We start from the raw sequence: 18,975 nt of genomic DNA on the forward strand, positions 1-18,975 counted from the left end.
TTTTGGATTTTAGCCTTTCTGATAGGTGTGCAGCGATATCTCATTGTTACTTTAGTCTGTACTAACTTAATGACATATGAGGTTGAGCATCTTTTCATATGATTATTTGCTATCTGCACGTCTTCTTTAATGAGAAGTTTGTTCACATCTTGTGCCCAGTTTTTTTTTTTTTTTTTTTTTTTTTTTTGCGGTACGCAGGCCTTTCACTATTGTGGCCTCTCCCGTTGCGAAGCACAGGCTCCGGACACGTAGGCTCAGCGGCCATGGCTCACGGGCCCAGCCGCTCCGCGGCATGTGGGATCTTCCCGGATCGGGGCACAAACCCGTGTCCCCTGCATCGGCAGGCGGACTCTCAACCACTGTGCCACCAGGGAAGCCTTTTTGCCCAGTTTTTAACTGGCTTGTCTATTTTCTTTTCTTTTTTTTATAACTGACATATAACATTATATTAGTTTCAGGCATACAATGTAATGGTTTGATATTTGTATCTGCTGCACAATGATCACCGTAATAAATCTAGTTAACATCTGTCATCATATATAATTGCAGGGTTTTTTTCTTGTGATGAGAACTTTAAAGAGCCACTCTCTTAGCAACTTTCAAATATGCAATGCAGTATTATAATAGTAATAATCAGTTTGTCGGTGTTCTTATTGTTGAGTTTAAAGAGTTCTCTTTTTATGTTGAATTCCAGTCTTTTATAAGATAGGTGTTTTGCAGATATTTTCTCCTAGACTGTGGCTTGTCTGTCCATTCTCTTAACCTAATATTTGGTAATCATTTCAAAATGCAGATTCTAACCCTGAAGCTTAAATTAATACCCTAGAGTAAAGCAGAAGCGCGGAGTCCAGTCCGGTAGAACCCCTCCCCACCTTCTCCTTAGGGATGCCGTTAGGAATTCAGTTTGGAAGCCATTAAGTGCTCTCTGGAAGTGTGAGACTTGTGATGAGGAAGAACTTTTCAACTATCAGAAGAGCTCAAGGAAGAAACCGTCGTTCAGGGTAGTAGATAGGGTAGCCAGATTTAGCAAATAAAATACAGGCCGCCCAATTACATTGGGATTTCAGGTACACAACAAATATTTTCTTTTTGCATAAATATGTCCCATGAAATATTTGGAATATATTTATACTGAAACATTTTTCATTATTTATTTTAAATTCCAATTTAACTGGGCAGCGTGTTTTATCTGGCAACCCTAGTACTAGATAAATAATTCTTAGTCCTGGAAGTGTCCAAAGTTGGGAGTCCATTTGGTAGAAATCTTGTTGAGGAGTCCCAAGTTGAAAAAGAGAGCTTTCAAGTGTCTTCCAAATGAGAAGTTCTATGATTCAAGATTGCTATGTGAAGGAGAGGGCAGGATTTTGTGGTGTAGGAAAAGTTATTTAAGAGTCTTTTCCCTCTATTCGCACATCCTCGATTTCTCTTGGAGGATCTCAGTGACCTAATAAATGGATTCAAGAAAGCAATCAAAAAAAAAAACAAACAAACAACAACAAAAAAAGCAATCATAGTTAATGTGTCCCTACCAATGAGCATCTTTATTTAATCCAGAAGATAGCAGTGTCTTAATTAACAGGGGATTTTTAAACAGTTTCTGATATTTGGTATTATCAAGGAAAACGCCTCTGAAGTAGGCCTGGCGATTTAGAGAAGAGGAAACTTTCTCAAATCTGAAGTGTGGAACATTTATAAAATGTCTCCAGTGTCAGTTCTCAGTTTTTGTACCAATGCCTAATTTTGCTTTGCAAGAACCTCCTATCGGGCTTCCCTGGTGGCACAGTGGTTGAGAGTCTGCCTGCCGATGCAGGGGACACGGGTTCGTGCCCCGGTCCGGGAAGATGCCACATGCCGCGGAACGGCTGGGCCCGTGAGCCATGGCCGCTGAGCCTGCGCGTCCAGAGCCTGTGCTCCGCAACGGGAGAGGCCACAACAGTGAGAGGCCCGCGTACCGCAAAAAAAAAAAAAAAAACCCTCCTATCTCTGCTTGTGGTCCATGAGGTTCATATGAGCATGACACTCACGTCTGTCAGTCACAATCACAGTGTTTAGTTCTACTGCTTCAATGATTGGCTCATAGATCTGGAGTCAATAGTAAGAGTCCAGAAAACTTGTAAGCACTGGTACATTTTTGTTGGATTTAGACCTGGGCAAATGTTATCATGTGCTTCTGGAATCCAAATGCTACCACTTAGAATCCGAGCATAATGCCAATTGGAGACAAATGCAAGAGATGGAAGAATCACATAGGGTTATCATCATATGATACCTTGGGTCAACACCTGTACATGGGCTTTGTGTCACTTGCAACCAAAAGGGTCTTGATAGAAGCGTAAATGGGTATATTCTACCAGTATATAATTCCTCTCTGATAGAGGATATTTACAGAGCTGAAGAGTGTTTCCTGTAACACCAGTGAGACGTGATTATAAATCAGAATCTGTAACCTGATAATGTATGGTCTTTCCCCATCCCAAACCTGTCTGGTGAGATTTACATAGAGAAGAGAAAACTACTTCAAAGAAGAGGAGGAATTCTCAACAGCGGTGAATAAAGCATGCAGTTTGGATAAATAACATAAGTCCATTATTGCAAGTCATATTGGGTAATTGTGCATGTGGCCTGGTTGACCCGGACTTCATAATTCCGTTTGGTGTACAGCTTTGTTCAGAGGCAAAAGATCAATCATATTGCAGCATGTGACTCTCTGATAATTGATATCAGTGCAAAAAAAAAAAAAAGGAAATGAGTAAGCAAGGGAACATAGCTACTCATGTCTTAAAAATGGTTTTCATCCCTTTGGTTTGACTACTCACCTCCACAAGCTACTTGCCTATATAGGGCAGGAAGAAAATGGGACTAGAGAAATATGCCAACCTTGATAGGTTTCTAACAGCCGAGTGTAAACCTGTGTTTGGTGAACAAAAATGTAGCTCAGAGCTTTGTCAGAAATAGAGTTGTTCTATTGATTATGAATTAACTTCATTTCTTAATGAAAGAGGCAGCTCTTTTCTTCTTCTCTCCATTACTGATAATTCAGGTTAAAATACAACACGGTCTGTCCTCCAGCTGAAACTGCTGTAATTAAATTATTCAGTCTTAAGGATTTTGATTAATCTGAATCTATTATGTAAAAGTTCATTGGAAAGCTGGATGTACTTCAAATAACAAAGTTATAATTGGATACTGTTTTATTTTGTTTGAGGAATTTATTTTCCAATATGCTTTATAAATCTGAGAATTCAAAGGTCTATCCTGTCTCTCTTATTATGGAAACTGGGAAATGTAGAGAGAAGGAGAGAGATTTGTCATGAAAACGGTATATTCTACCTCACCTCCTCATCAAATAATTCTTGAAGTAAACAAACATAGTTTAGTAGATAGGACAGAGATATATTGTGAGATTTTTCTGTCTTATAAAAAAATGTATATACTTGTTGATATTGTAATGTACCCAACAACCTTTATAGAAAAATTATTTTAGAAAACGATTAAATGAGAACAGTCTGATTGATACTGTCTTTAGAAATAAGTTCTCTCCCCCAACACACACAGATATTAACAAATGGGTTGATCAAAATGTTATTTTCCTCAAAATGTACTGTACTTAGGAGTGAGACAAGATCACAGTGTGTGCCTTATTATACACTCAAGACAAACCTCATTTAGTTTGTCGTATTATCCCTTTGGGTTTAGCCAAAGGACATTAATTTCAGCTCCAGTGAATTCTCAGTCTGCATGAGTTAAGTTTGCTGCCATCTGAAGTTTAGAATATCAACTGATCATTTTATACCTACAACTTAGTTACCAGTATATATTGCTAATTTTATATACATTTATTTGTAATGCCCCCTCCCCTCCTGACACCAAAGAAACCAGGTTATAACCAGTAGGGTAATGCATATCTGAGCCAGAATTTTAAACAGAAAAAATTTTAAGTTAAATTTGAATGTTTTGTCTCTAAAGGGATCACCTGTACTCTTAGATCAAATGCCAGACATGCAGCTGCACTGAAAGAGTTAACTCAAGTTCCTACTGTAGGCACTCACTCTGTCCTTACTGTTCTCCTGGCACCTTGGCTAGATGTCTTTTAAGCTGGAGTGACCACATAATTTATAAAACAACCTCGGGCACTTTTGAGAGAAAAAGAGGGTTCTATTCATAAATAAATACACTAGAGCAACTGGTATAAACTGAAATAGACGTGGCAAAACAGGGTCTGTGTTCACCCTAATTATAATGCTTTTAAGGATAATTGTTAAGGGACTTCCCCTGGAGGTCCAGAGGTTAAGACTTCACCTTCCAATGCAGGGTGGCGCAGTCGTTGAGAGTCCGCCTGCCGATGCAGGGGACATGGGTTCGTGCCCTGGTCCGGGAGGATCCCACATGCCGCGGTATGGCTGGGCCCGTGAGCCATGGCCGCTGAGCCTGCCTGGCTGGGGAGCTAAGATCCCACATGCCTCACAGCCAAAAAACCAAAACATAAAAACAGAAGCAGTATTGTAACATATTCAATAAAAACTTTAAAAATGGTCCACATAAAAAAAAAAGCTAAAGATAATTGTTAAAGTCAACAGTCGTTCCATATAAAACATGCCAATTATTAGAGATACAATGTACAAGAAGAGTCATAGCACCTACCCTCGAGGAGATTGTAATCAGATGGGGAAGTTAAGCTCCCAAGGGTAGAAGGAAAGGCTAATAAAGAGTAAAACAAATGATTTTTCCTGTTCAATTTTGTATTTGTGACTTTGTGCTTTTGTTGGACTTTATTCAGTGAAGTATTACAACTCCCAGCCTTTTGCTCTAGATGGTATTATAGCCTAGATCCTCTTCACTGGGTGGGGCATCCATCTCCCACCTATGTCAGCAGCTCATGGCTCACAGGTGCCCCAGTCTCTGGACCACTGCCTTAGTCTCTTGGGATTGCAACTCACTACCCCTAAGGATGCAGAAGGCTGGTCCCTGTGGCTCAAGCCCTCTTCCTGTGGATCAGGCACAAGATAGATTTGATGTTCTTTTGGCCCTTATGGCCACTGAGTGTTTAGTGTGTCTAGAAACGGAACTTTTAATCTTATTGAATTTTAATCAATTTACATTTAAACAGCCATATGTGGCTGGTGGCTACTCTATTGAAAACACACTTCATGGTACAGTGTGTGGAGCCAGGCTTCTCCACTGTCTGAAACAACCCCCAGGATCACTGAACGCCAGGAGCCCTGACCTAAGCTGGTACCCAGTTGTGACATTGATTGTGTGTGTGTGGTCCCAGAATGTTGGTGTCCTACAGTCAGTTCTGGACGTTTGGCCTTGCTTCTTTCGCTATGATATTAGAGTTACGGAAGAATTCCTAGTCAGTGTTCTCCTGGAGCTTCTGAGTGAGATACCGGGGTCTGGCCTGAGTGGAAACTGATGTTTCTCTTGTTGGACCAAAGGCATTCCAAACAGTAACCTGGAACATTTTTCAACAAAAAAATGAAAATGTGAGGCCTCCTTTGATGACCTGATCTGTTCCTGGAACCATTCCAATTTGGTTTGGGGCCCAGTAGAACATCTTTGATCTGGAAATAAAGGATCAGGTTTGGTTAGTTCAATGAGGAAGAACAGAGTACAAAGTAGTACTCTTCTTTAGTTTCAAGCTAAAAAATATTGCTCTTATCACAAATCCACTGTGAAGTTTAAACAGATAAATATGAAGATAGATTTTGTACATTAGAGGAAAAAATCTTGTTTTTCGTTGTAGTATGTATAGAAAATGCTTAGGAAATGAAACCATTATGTCTAGTTTGTGGGTGTGCAGTACATGCTATAGAGTATAGACCCTACGCTGCTGCATAGGGACATTGGCTCTGAGGCCAGGTCTTTTTACCTACTTGCTGTGGAGTTTGAAACAAGTTACTTATTTTCTGAACTTCAGTTTTCTTGCCTGTAAATGAGAACTTTCTATCCAGGCCCTCTCATGTGGTTTTGTGAGATTTCAATGGGATACCTAAATGTTTTGGACCTATAAACTTTTATGGAAACAAGCTCCTGTAGTAGTTTGTTGTAGCTCTTTTTTGTGCTGTATTATTGTTTGTGGAGTCCACTGACCTCGACTTTATTAATCTCCATTAACGGTTGTGATTTCAAAAGGCTAAAGTTTCCAAGCAGGTAACTTAAATAAGTAGATTAACCAAGTGAGGCCTGTGGGGAGTGGAGAGGCTCACCCCATCCACAAACACCCCATGCCGCCACCACACATGAATGTGGGCCCTTAACTTTAAGGAAGTTAAAGGACAACTTATAATAAATTTTGTGGGACAGAGTTCATTTGTTGTCCATATCTAGCCTGTAGGCCACCAGTTTGCAACTTGCAAAAAGGATTTAAAGTGTGTTATATTGAAACATAGAACGCAGTAGAGAAGAAAAGCCGAGGAGAAAATCAAGGAATAGAATAAGCTGTTTTCTGTTGATCCATAAGAATTTATTAGAGTCTACCAGGCTGAATGCTTTGGGAGATGCTAACAAAATAGAAAACATTGTCTTTGACCTCAAAGAGCATGGAAGGTCCTCAGGGCGTTATGCAAATGCATGAAGTCTTAGAGAAGGAGAAGAAAGCAAGCTGTAATTAGGTGTGAGATGGCTCAGTATAGCCAGTGCCACTCCAAGTGTGGGCTGTAGCCCGGTGCCATAGTGCACTGTTAATCATCCCTGATGAGATAAAAAACCACCATTGAGAATAAGTCCTTAGAAACTTCCAGACCAATGTGACAGAGTGCTTCTTTGCTTGTGTAATTTAATTTTAAAACTTGAGGCTTATATTTTGTAGCTCTTTGTCTTTTAAAAAAATTTTCCTTTCCTTATAATTCATATTTAGTGTATGAATTACAAAAGTGTTTATCAGTGGTAGGTTTACTAAAAAAACAAAAAGCAAATAAACACCAACAAATCGCTGATTCTTCATGCCAACATATTGAGAGGCACTGGTAGATATCAGCAGTTGAAAAGTCGGAGAACAAATAACTTGCTATTAGATGAGAGTTGTTGGCCCTAGATTAATTTATTAGATGACTTATTCTTTAAAAGCTATCAGGAAAATCACCTTGAAATGGGTTTGCAACACTTCACAAAAGCTGTTTCACTGTGAGAGGCAGACCATAAGCAAACAGATGTATAGAAGGCAGTTGACTATACTTAAGGGAAAACTTAACCAATTGCTTGTAAACCACTGAGAAATTGAGATTGGCTGAAAATCAGAAATTTGAAACATGTGAGAATGGAAACTCAGCTCAGTGACCCTGATAAGGCCACAGCTGACTGGCCATTGAGAATTCATAATGAAATCAAAACTTGTTTTTTGGTGGGGGGGGGGAAGGGATCCGTAATTATTTAGCTAATGGATAGCTTGGAAAATTAATCATTCAGCAAGCTGATTTTCAGTGGCTCAACTTAATTCCAGAATTAAAGAAGCTTTGTTGAAAAGGTAAGGTCGATCACAAATTTCTGTCCTTACCATGTTAGCATGCCGGTGGAATAGCTCATTGTGGGCTTACAGGGAACGTGCATGCATACAGTTATGCATGCATAGTGGAGGAATCAGCTAGGATAGAATCATGGGTTAGTTCCACGCTGCTGCCCATCCAATTTTTTCTTCTTTAAAAACTTTCCTAACATTTTCTTCATTCCTCTCTCTTTTATGGCATCATTTGTTCTTATTCCTAATCTGAGGACTTAACATCCATCAATTACTAAATTAAGACATACTTGCTTTGTCTGTTGAGGATGCGGATTCTCAAATGTGCCTTCCCTCATTCACAGACATTCATCGAATGCCTAGTTGGTGCAGCCACTATTCTACTAGGTACTAGAATTATGTTCTCTGAAGTAGCCTTTTCACGATGTTTATAATCACTTAAGCCACTTCGTATTTCCCTTTCATACTGTTCTGTCCTAAAATCCAGTAAGTAGGGTATATAGCAAAGAAGATATCAGTAATTGGGGTTGGGAGAGGTGGACTGTGGAGAGCATGGTGGCTCAGAGTGGGTGTTGGTACTCAAACCTACTCTGAGGCTTCTTGTGTAGGAGTGTGGGCCACTGCAGGATGTCGGAAGCCAAGTAGGGTGTACACACAAAAAGCCTGTATGCAAACGTTCACAGGCTCTTTATTCCTAATAGCCCAAAACTAATTATAACCCAGATGTTCTTCAGCAGATAAATGGTTAAACAAACTGTGCTGCATCTATAGTTTGGAATACTACTCAGCAATAAAAGAGAACACACTACTGATGAATGCATCAGCTTGGATAGATCTCCAGGAAGTTAGGCTGAGGAAAAAATGCTAATCCCGCAAGGCCACACACTTGAAGATACCATTTATAGAACATACTTTGCTTGAAGGTACCATTTATAGAACATACTTTGCATAACAGAATTACCGAAACGGAGTCACATTGGTGGTTGCCGAGGATTAGAGGTGGTGGTGGTTGGTGGGAGGGGGTGCATGTGGTTATAAAAGCACACATGAAGGATTCATGTAGCGATAGGACTGTTCTGTATACTGAGTGGTCAGGTTTACATAAATCTATAACATGTGATGAAGTTGCCTGTAGCTAAATACATACACACACATACACACGTGAAATTGGGGAAATCAGAATAATATTGGTGGATTATATTAACGTCAATCTCCTGTTTTGTGATACTGTAGTTATGTAAGATGTTACGTTTAGGGCAAATCCAGTAAAGGCTATGTGGGACCTCTATATTACTTCTTAAACCTGTGTGTGTGAATCTGCAAGTACTTTTAAAATAAAACATTTTTTCCAGCTCTATTGAGAGATTACTGACATGTAACATGTAAGTTTAAGGTGTACAGTGTAATGAGTTGATACATATGTATAGTGAAATGGTTACCACAGTAAGGTTAGTTAACACCTCTATCCACTAACATAATTATCATTTTGTTTTTGTTGTGGTGAAATTATTTAAGACTTACTCTCTTAACAACTTGCAAATATATAATACAGTGTTGTTAATTATAGCCACCATGCTGTACATTAGATCTCCAGAACTTATTCATCTTACAGATGGATGTTTCTCTCCTTTGACCAACATCTCTCTATTTTTGTCTACCTCCCAGCCCCTGGAAACCACCATTATACTCTCTATTTCTGTGAATTCAGCTTTTCTGGATTCCACGTATTAAGTGAGAATAGACAGTATTTGTCCTTCTCTGTCTGACTTACTTCACTTAGAATAATGTCCTCGAGGTCCATCCAGCTGTTGCAAATGGCAGGATTTCCTTCTTTTTATATGGTTGAATAATATTCCATTTTACGTATGCATTTACCACGTTTTCTTTATCCATTCATCTGTCAGTGGGCAGGCACTTAGGTTGTTTCTGTGTTTTGGCTATTGTGAATAATCCTGTAATTAATGTGAAATGAAATTATGTCATTTCCTTTGGATATATACCCACAGTTGGAATTGCTGGATCATACAGTAGTTCTGTTTTCAATCTTCGAAGACCCTCCAAAATGTTTTCCACAGTGGCTGCACCATTCTGCATTCCCACTAACAGTGCACCAGCGTTCCCTTTTCTCTACATCCTTGCCAACATTTGTTGTCTGTCTTCTTGATAAGAGCCATCAAATAAAACATTTAATTAAAAGCCAAGCCAAGCCGAGGGCATTAATGTAGGAGGGCTGCCCAGTGCAGGGTGTCAGAAGCAAGCAGGCTGTAGAGGGTATTGAACAGAAAGGGTACCTAGCCCATGGTGTTGGATGGAGCCTGAGAGGATGAGAGAGCTGTCTGTATTGGTCTGGTTGAGGGATGATTCTGAACAAGATGTCCGATCCTAAGAGGTAAGAAGAGGATGTGCACATGGGGTGGCCAGGATATCAAGGTCAGAGTGGAAGCAGGGTGACAGGTTTTTCCCTGCGAAGAGACATCCTGGTGTGGTGAGCAAGTGAGGAGGGTGTTCACACAGGTTGCTTCACATGTGGGGAGGGTGATGAGGATAACTGATCATGAGATGTCAGAACGTAAGCAGAGTGAGGGCTGTGTCCACACAAAAGGGCAGCCTGGCCTGGGGGTATGGAGCCTAAGCAAGACGGAGGGTGCGTCTGTGTGGGAAGGTGGCCTGGAATGGGGGGTCATGGCTTAGGGAGGCTGAGAAGGGTATCCATGCACACAGTGTCAGGGCTCATGTGAGGTATGGAGGGCTTCCACCTGCTGCTGGGACACATGCCCAGGGAGGTGGGCAGTCAGGAAAGTAGTAGCCAGGTGTGGGGTGAGGAGGTAATCCATGTGAGGGAGAGACTTATGAAAGTGATGAGAGATTGATTACATTCAGGGAAATTATCAAACAAGTGAATATGTTAAGAATAATAAGATCTAGACTTTTTTTTTTTACTGTTGGAGATGGGAGTCCAAAATATGAAAAGAGTAAACTAAAATGAACCCATTGGTGTTGGATTAGAATTAGAAGTAAAGTTATAATTTATGCTATGTTCATATATATATATATATATATATATATACACACACACACACACACAAACATATAAAAGAACTCATAAATATTTGTGTATTTCCTATCTCTGTCTGCTGAGATGACGTTGAAGCAGTGAAACCCCAGAAGCACTAGACACACATATCACCCAGGTCTGGCTTCTGCAGACGTTTCTTTGCTAAAAGAACTAGGGCTCTCTGAAGACATGGCTGATCTTAAGGCTAGAGCAAGGAAAATGTAAGATGAAACTGAAACATCTTCTTTTGAAATAAAGCAAGCAAGTGCTCAAATAATGACAGAGAAATGCCAAAAAGGTGCAGAAGCCAACTCAAAGAGCTGGCTTTGAGTAAATCTGGCACAACAGTAGCAAAAAAATAAATGACAGTAATGGGTTAAAACCCACTGAATCAAAAGAAAAGCTCATTCATGAGCCCGTACTGATATAAATGAGTAAATTATCAAATTTAAAGATTAATGAGGAACAAAATATTTACATTGCTTAACAGTATCTCGCTCTAGACTACTTACAGATCTTTAAAGAGTCACTTTACAGTGAGGAATCCTGGCAGAAACTACCCTAATTAAGTCAGTCAAGTGACCAAACAATGGGACAAATCAAAATTGTGTGTCATCCTTTGTTATAAAGCAGAAACTAACACACCATTGTAAAGCAATTATACCCCAAAAAAGATGTTTAAAACAAAAACAAAATTGTGTGTCATCTCATGGGATGCAATGATAAGAACAGCATTATTTCTATGATGTTACTGCCAAAGGTGCAAACCTCAATCTAATGAAGAGACGATATCAAACAAACCCAAGCTGAAGAATGTAGTCTTCAAACGATCCTGAAAATCAAGAAAAAAAATGAGGAACTATTTCAGATTGAAAGATGCTAAAGACACATGATAACAGGGTTCTTTTGCTATAAAAGGCATTTTGGAACAATCGGCTAAACTAGAATGGAGTGACAGGATTAAATGGTAGTGATGTATCAGTGTGAGTTTCCTGCCTTTGGTCGATCTTTGCTATATTATAGAATATCCTTAAGTAATAGAATAAGGTGTAGGAAATGCACACCGAAGTACTCCATAGTAATGGGATGTTGGGTTGGCAACTTTACTTCCAAATGGTTTAGTGGATTTTTTAAAGTTATTTCTTCGGCATTGGCAATATTTCTGTAAGTTTGAGATTGTTCCAATTTTAAATAACACATAAACAAAAATTCAAAAAACAGAATCACTTAGGAAGATTTTAACAGCTCAGTTCTTAGGTATTGAGAGTTATACGTATTAGCATGTAAAACAAATTATTGAGAGTTATACATATTAGCATGTAAAACACAGAAACAAATTATCTGTGCTTTGCAATCGTGAACCTGCAACATAGTCGCTCATTTTAGACTGTTAGGGAGAATTTAAATTATAAGTATAGGTAGTAGTAGAATGAACCTCCATGCACCCGTAATTCAGCTTCAACAATTATCAACACATAGTCAAATTCGTTTCATCTAAACCTTCTCTCTTCTTCTAAAAGGGTTACTTGAAAACAAATTGAAACATCATACCATCAGTAAACACTCTGGTGTACATCTCTGTATAATAACATCTCTCGTGTGTTTTTCTACTTAACCACAACACTGCTATCACACCTTAAATGCAAGGGAGATTTCTTAGTCTCTTCAAATAAACATTCAATGTTAAAATTTCTTCATTTATCTCATAAATGATTTTTACAGTTGCCTTGTTCAAAATCATCAAGGTCTACACATTGCATTTGATTAATATATTACTTAGATCTCATTAATCTGTAATAATTTCCTCCTTTTCTTTCTCTTCTTTTTGAAAAATTATTTGTTGTGTTTTAGAATTTCTCCCCTTCTGGATTTTTGTGGGTTACATCCCCGTGGAGTTATTTAATGTGTCCATTTTATCCCCTGTGTTTCCTGTAAATTACCCTTGGGACTAGAGGCTTTCTCGGATTCAGGTTCCATTTGGGGGCTTGTTTTGAAGGTGCTTCATGTATTTCTTATTGCTCTGCTTTAGCAGATACACAGTGTCAGGTTGTCTGTCTTTCTGTTAAGATGAACCATCAGGCTTTCGTGTCATCTGTGAAGTCCATCCATTATAAAACTCCCCATGGGATTTTCACCTTTTGGGTTTATAAGCCATTGATTATTATTGCCTGGCTCCATTATTTCAATAGGGAATGCAAAATGATGGTATTCAGATTCTATCATTTCTCACACATTTATTGGTTGGCATTTTTCTCTAAAGAATAACTTTCCCTGAACAACTATTTGATTACCCTGAGATGCCATTCGAATAAGAAGGAATAAGTGTTTGACTTTTCCTTTATGTATCATCGTCAAAAATTGTAAAGATAATATGATGATAGGAAAATTGTTTAAATTGATGAAAATATACTAGAGGAAGCAGTGTAAAGTAGATGCCAGAGAGAAGACTATGAAAGGATGCTGAATGTCTGAATGTCTTTTTTTTATGTACTTAATATCTCACTAGCTACTCTCCCAGTATAGCCATTTCCCTCCCACCCCTCCACCCCTGATGTTAGCAGCTAGCCGTCACCTTCATTGGAGATACAGAGGTGAACCAAATGTGTGTCTTCCAGCAGCTTTCAAGAAAACAATCGCTACACATGTTCTCCAAGTTAAATATTTAGAGGCTTTGGGCTTTCCTGGTGGTGCAGTGGTTGAGAGTCCGCCTGCCGATGCAGGGGACATGGGTTCGTGCCCCGGTCTGGGAAGATCCCACATGCCGCCGAGCGGCTGGGCCCGTGAGCCATGGCCACTGAGCCTGCGCGTCCGGAGCCTGTGCTCCACAACAGGAGAGGCCACAGCAGTGAGAGGCCCGCGTACCGCACAAATATATATATATATATTTAGAGGCTTTGTTAATGTGAGACAAAATGGATATTGATAAAGCTTGGAGAAAAAACTGCAAACTACGTATGCAACCACAGTAACAGGATTCAGATTATAATACATTTATATCTGATACATTTAAATGGTGGCTGCCTTTGCAACATCCTAACTTTCTAGCTTTTTATTCCCAACTCTGGTTTGTCTCTATTATCTATAAGAACATTAGAGGATTACCGGCTCCTCGCTGTTACATAGATGATCTGTCCACTAAACGTAATTCATGCCCATCACCAAAATCGCTCTTAATGTGTCTGTGATCTAAATATTTTATGTTGTATTACGTTTGTTTGCTTTGCTTCTGTGGAGTGATCTCTAGTCAGCTGTACTTGCATAAAATCAGCACATTTTCATCTCTGCTGCACAGATACTGGCAGGAGACGGATGTTGGAGAGGGAAAAGAACCCTTAAAACAGTAAAATTCTGTTGAAAAAAATCAATAGTTTGTTTTCTCTTTGGAAAAAACAGGGTTATAGATTTCCCCCCCAACACACAATATTGATGGATTCTGTTAAAGCCCAAGAGAAATTTAGTTTTCAATGGAGTTGTTCTTTCACATATGCTGAGCTGATTGATTCAGTAAGTTGATATTCACACCAGTTGAAGGCAGGTGTAGAAACTGCTTCACATGAACAAGGAATATAGTAAAGCTAAGAGAAGTTTTTCAAACCCACAAGCAAAGGATGTAGTATCACTATATTCCAATACATTTAAATATATGCAAATATATTTAAATAATTTTGTTTAGGAAAATAATGTCCTTTTTTGGTGCTCACTGTGACCCACTTGGTAATAAAATACCACAGCATAATTCAGCACATCTTTTCGTAAATGACTTTGCACGTTCTATGAGTTTCATCATGCCAGACCCCAGAAATAGCATACAGTCCGTGGATATTGCCTGCTCACATCTTAATAATGACCACTTTAGGCCTCAAACATATAATTAGGTTCCCAGTACTGAGCATCTCATTGAAGGATACTGCTAAGTAACCAGTCTGCAGCCTACTTAATTAGCATAAACAAAAAAAAGCACCACTTACACTCTCCATCCTGGGGCACCAGTGGGCCCCTTTTCATTTGAAGCACTTGATGAGTAATTTTGTAAAGAGGAAGAGGTAATGAAGATTATTACCCTGTTGCACTGTTAGCCACACTTAGCATTGGGACTGGAAAGAATAGGAAATTAGAGGATAATATTAGCCTTCTTTCATATGAATTTTGAAAGTCGTGAATTGTTAAGTACATTTTATTCAAAATATAATAAGCATTCTGTGGAGGCCTAATCACTAGAAATCATTTCTTGGTCCCTTCTTGAGCTTCTTCTGGTTTTGGAAGCTCACAGTGAGACCCAGTGTAAAAGGAGTCCCTGGCTTTATTCAGTACGCAAGCTCTTCCAAAATTTCCTTAAAAAAACTTTGGCAAAAGAGATTACAGTCACCGTGTGTTCAATAACTTAATAGTAGTTTTTAGCACCTAATATGTGCCTGGCATGGTAGGTACAGATAGCAGTTGCTTACAAGTTGTTTACATCCTTGTCAGACTGGACAGAAAATAAATAATTTAAGGTGATGATAAGAGGAAGAAAATGGTGACATGATAGAGAATAATGATAATGGTGTTGGAGGAGATTTTTTTTTTTTAAATTCTAAAGGTTTTTAAACAGGGAATTGAAGTGGTCTAATTAACTTATTTCAATAATCATTCTAGGTTCTGAGTAGAGAAATAATTTTAGGAGAATGAGGGGGAAAGTAGGGAGACTAGTTAAGAGGTAATTGCAATCCCATCAAGAGATGTAGTGCCTCAGACCAGGAGATTTCAGTGATGCTGGAGAGAAGAGAAGTGAAGGGATCCTGGATGTATATTGGAGATAAATGCAGCAGCCTCAGCTGATATAAAGAAAGGAAGGAATGAAAATGATGTTTAGCCTTCTAACATAGACAGTGTGGTAGATTATAGTACTATTGGTGCAGTCAAAATACCCAAAGGGAGGTTAGTTATTTGAACTAATAGCTTTGGAAGCAATTAACCTTTTCTTTTTTTTTTTTTTTTTTTTGCTGTACGCGGGCCTCTTACTGTTGTGGCCTCTCCCGTTGCGGAGCACAGGCTCTGGACGCGCAGGCTCAGTGGCCACAGCTCATGGTCCCAGCCGCTCCGCGGTATGTGGGATCTTCCCGGACCAGGGCACAAACCCGCATCCCCTGCATCAGCAGGTGAACTCTCAACCACTGCGCCAGCAGGGAAGCCCCAACCTTTTCATTTTTGGTGTTACTCATTATCCCTGGTTCTCTGGTAAAGCAGAAATTGATTCATTCACATTTATTGAGTACCTGTAATGCATTGTGCTTCAACAGGCCCTGGGGATCCCGTTCCAGCTTCATGGAGGCAGTGGACATTATACAAGTAGCCACACTAATGAAACGGTAATTATAAACTGAAATAAGTCTCCTGAAGGAATAGAACGTGGCTCTGTGTGTGTGTGTGTGTGTGTATGTGTACACACACACACACACACACACACACACACACACACATACCTATTGAATCTTACAGAGTCAGGATGAGGTGGGAATGTTGGAAAAGGCTTCCCTGAAGAAGACATGTTGAGCTTAGTTCTAGAGGATACGAGAGAAATAGAATAAAGGGTGTACCTGTGTGTGAGATGCACAGGAAAGAGAAAATGTGAGTGAGTGTGTGATGGGGAGGAATGGGAAATTCCACTTAGAGGAAACGGAATCTGCCAAGGCCCTTTGGCCAAAAGGAAGCCTGGCTTCTAGATTTTAAAATGAAGTTCAGTGAAGTACAGAGAGCAAGAGGAGGGAACTAGAAGAGGAACCTCAAAAGGCAAGGAGAAGCTACCTCTTATTGGGCTTTGCAGGACAGTTACAAAGATTTAGGACTTTATCCTAAGATGAAGCCCCTGAGGTGTAAAAATATGGCTCTGGCCACTGTGTAAAATGAAGTGGGATGTTGTGGGAGATCAGTTAGGAGGCAGTGGAAATCTCTGAGCCGGAGATGAAGATGGATTAGTCAAGGATGTTAGTTATCGAGAAGGCAAGAATACACTTGGAACAGGCCTTGGTATGGATGGGATATTAGGGTTGGTGTTCATCGTGATTCCAGACTTCCTGTGTAACAGAATGGGATAAAGTGACACTGCTCACCAAATTATTTAACCCTGGAAGGACACTGGGTTTGGAGAAAGAGACGTCAATTTTTTGAGACTTACTGCATTCTGACATAACTTTGAGATACTGGATTGAAGATTTAAAGATGCCTTGGAGTATGTATGTTTCTAGGCCAGATAAGAGCTCCTGGGTGGGCTTATGCGGATGCGTAGAAATCAAAGCTTTGAGTATGAATGGTAATGTATGGGGTGACAGAGGGAGATAGTGGGACTGTGCCTTGAGGAGCATTACCATTCATGGCCGGACGGAGGAAGGGAGACTTGTAATGGTGAGAAAGATGGATGGGCAGGGGAATAGAAAGTGAACAGCAGATGAGATGTCATGGAAATAGGGAGATGAGAGTGTTTCAACTGGGAGACGGGTAACAGCATCAAATACTACTGAGAGGAGATCACGTAAGATTAGGACTGGGAGAATGTTGAATGGGAACAACTAAATCATCATTTTGATGGGAATGGATGCCAGACTGGAGTATAGTAATAGTCTTCCTTCTGTAGTTCGTATTGGGCAAATGTCTAGAACCTTTGGTTTCCTCTGTGGTCTGAGACAAGTTCCGAGACAGACAGATGAGATAAGGCAAAAAGCTTAGGACGTGATGTTAGAAGACTTTAATTCAAGTCCTGGTATCTCTACTTGTCAGCTGTATTGACCTTACACAAGCATTTTTTTCTCTCTCTCTCTCTCTCTCTCCTGCTCCCTCAGTTATGCAATTCTGCAGGAATTGAAATGAAAATAAAAATTAGTCCATAAGTTTATTGTAATAGGACAAAATAGATACAGTATGTGCATTATCTCAGTGCCTGGCACATACATAGAACACAATCAAATGAAGGTATGTATATGTATATTTTCTGCATTTTTCCAAATTCTCTAAAATGGCTGTCGTTACTCTTTTAATCAGAGAAAACCAGAATCATAAACTTTATTTTTAAGAAGGGGATATATAACAAAATACATCTGTGAAAGAATCTGGCCATCCAATTGGTAAGAAAAATTCCCTGGCCAAGTGCTTGGATAGGTTTTAAATTCCGTGCCCATAGATTTTACACATTAAAAAATGATAAGATAAAGATGTGACTGTCTCTGGGCTCCCATAGAATTTTATAACTATAATGAATGTTGAAACTTTGATTCATTCTCCTGCTTGGATAGTCTCCTATGCCCACGAAAACCAGCAGTGTCGATTATGATTTCCTCTTTTTTGGCATTTACTGTGAAGCCAAACATAATTTATAAAGAAACACTGAAGACTACCTTTGTCACCACTGATATTTTCCAGTTAGTGAGGTGCCTTTTTAAAATGAAATCTGATGTTTATACAATGGAGAAGAATAGTTATTCTTCTTATGATCTATATTGGAAAAGGTGTGAAACCTATAAGGACCACTAAGAAAATTAATGAGGCTTCAATTTAAAGATGTCAAAATCCAATGTATAAAACTCCAAGTAATTTGCTTTACCCAGAGGCAGGGGAGCATAGAAAGAATATCTTGGGCTGGGAATTCGTGTTCAGATACTGCCCTACCTGTAATGAGCTGTGAGTCCCTGAATAAGGCTCTCCTGCTTCATTCCCATTTGCTCTGAGAATAAAAAGATAAAAAAGAAGAAAAGAGGTTGCACCAGTATACATTTTGCCTATAAAATACACCAACTCTAGGATTCTGTAACAAAGTCCAGAAATACCTTTAAGAAAGACTCAGGGGCTTCCCTGGTGGTGCAGTGGTTGAGAGTCCGCCTGCCGATGCGGGGGACACGGGTTCGTGCCCCAGTCCGGGAGGATCCCACATGCCGCAGAGCGGCTGGGCCCGTGAGCCATGGCCGCTGGGCCTGCACGTCTGGAGCCTGTGCTCTGCAACGGGAGAGGCCACAATAGTGAGAGGCCCACGTACCGCAAAAAAAAAGACTCAGCTAGGGTATTTTAGTGTTTGTTTACACATTATTACCTGTTTGACACAGAACTGGAAGTTGGGAGTTAGTGATCAGGGAAAACTAAAACTCTTTTGTTTGGAGTCAGTGCCAATAGAAAATGAATCTAGACTGAAAATAAAGCATATTTGAAATTACTGAGTAAGTCAGTGGGGAAGTAATGGTAATAAAGGGACAACTAAGTATCTTGCTGCTCTTTTTTATAGACACTTAACCAAGAGCTTGGAAACAGGCATTGCTCTGGAGAGAGTTTAATGATTTCTTTTGCTTTAGTTTATTGAATTTAGCTCAATTTTATGGTTTGCCAAGTTATGCTTATCTTAGGAAACTTACGTAAAGACATTATTAAAATATAAACACATTTTACATTAATAAATGTAGAAATCTTTTAGTAGAAATAAGAAAAGCAGATCATTAAAGGATCTTTT

The 18,975-nt window shown here is 39.5% G+C and overlaps 1 protein-coding gene across 24 annotated transcripts in view; it reads left to right on the top strand.

Annotated features, from left to right (window-relative positions):
* SGCD (sarcoglycan delta) overlaps window positions 1-18,975 on the top strand; it is a 1,717,585-nt gene that overhangs the window by 1,217,718 nt on the left and 480,892 nt on the right. The window lies entirely within an intron of this gene.

Source organism: Stenella coeruleoalba (genome assembly GCF_951394435.1).
Source record: "Stenella coeruleoalba genome assembly, chromosome: 3".
NCBI lineage: Eukaryota > Metazoa > Chordata > Mammalia > Artiodactyla > Delphinidae > Stenella > Stenella coeruleoalba.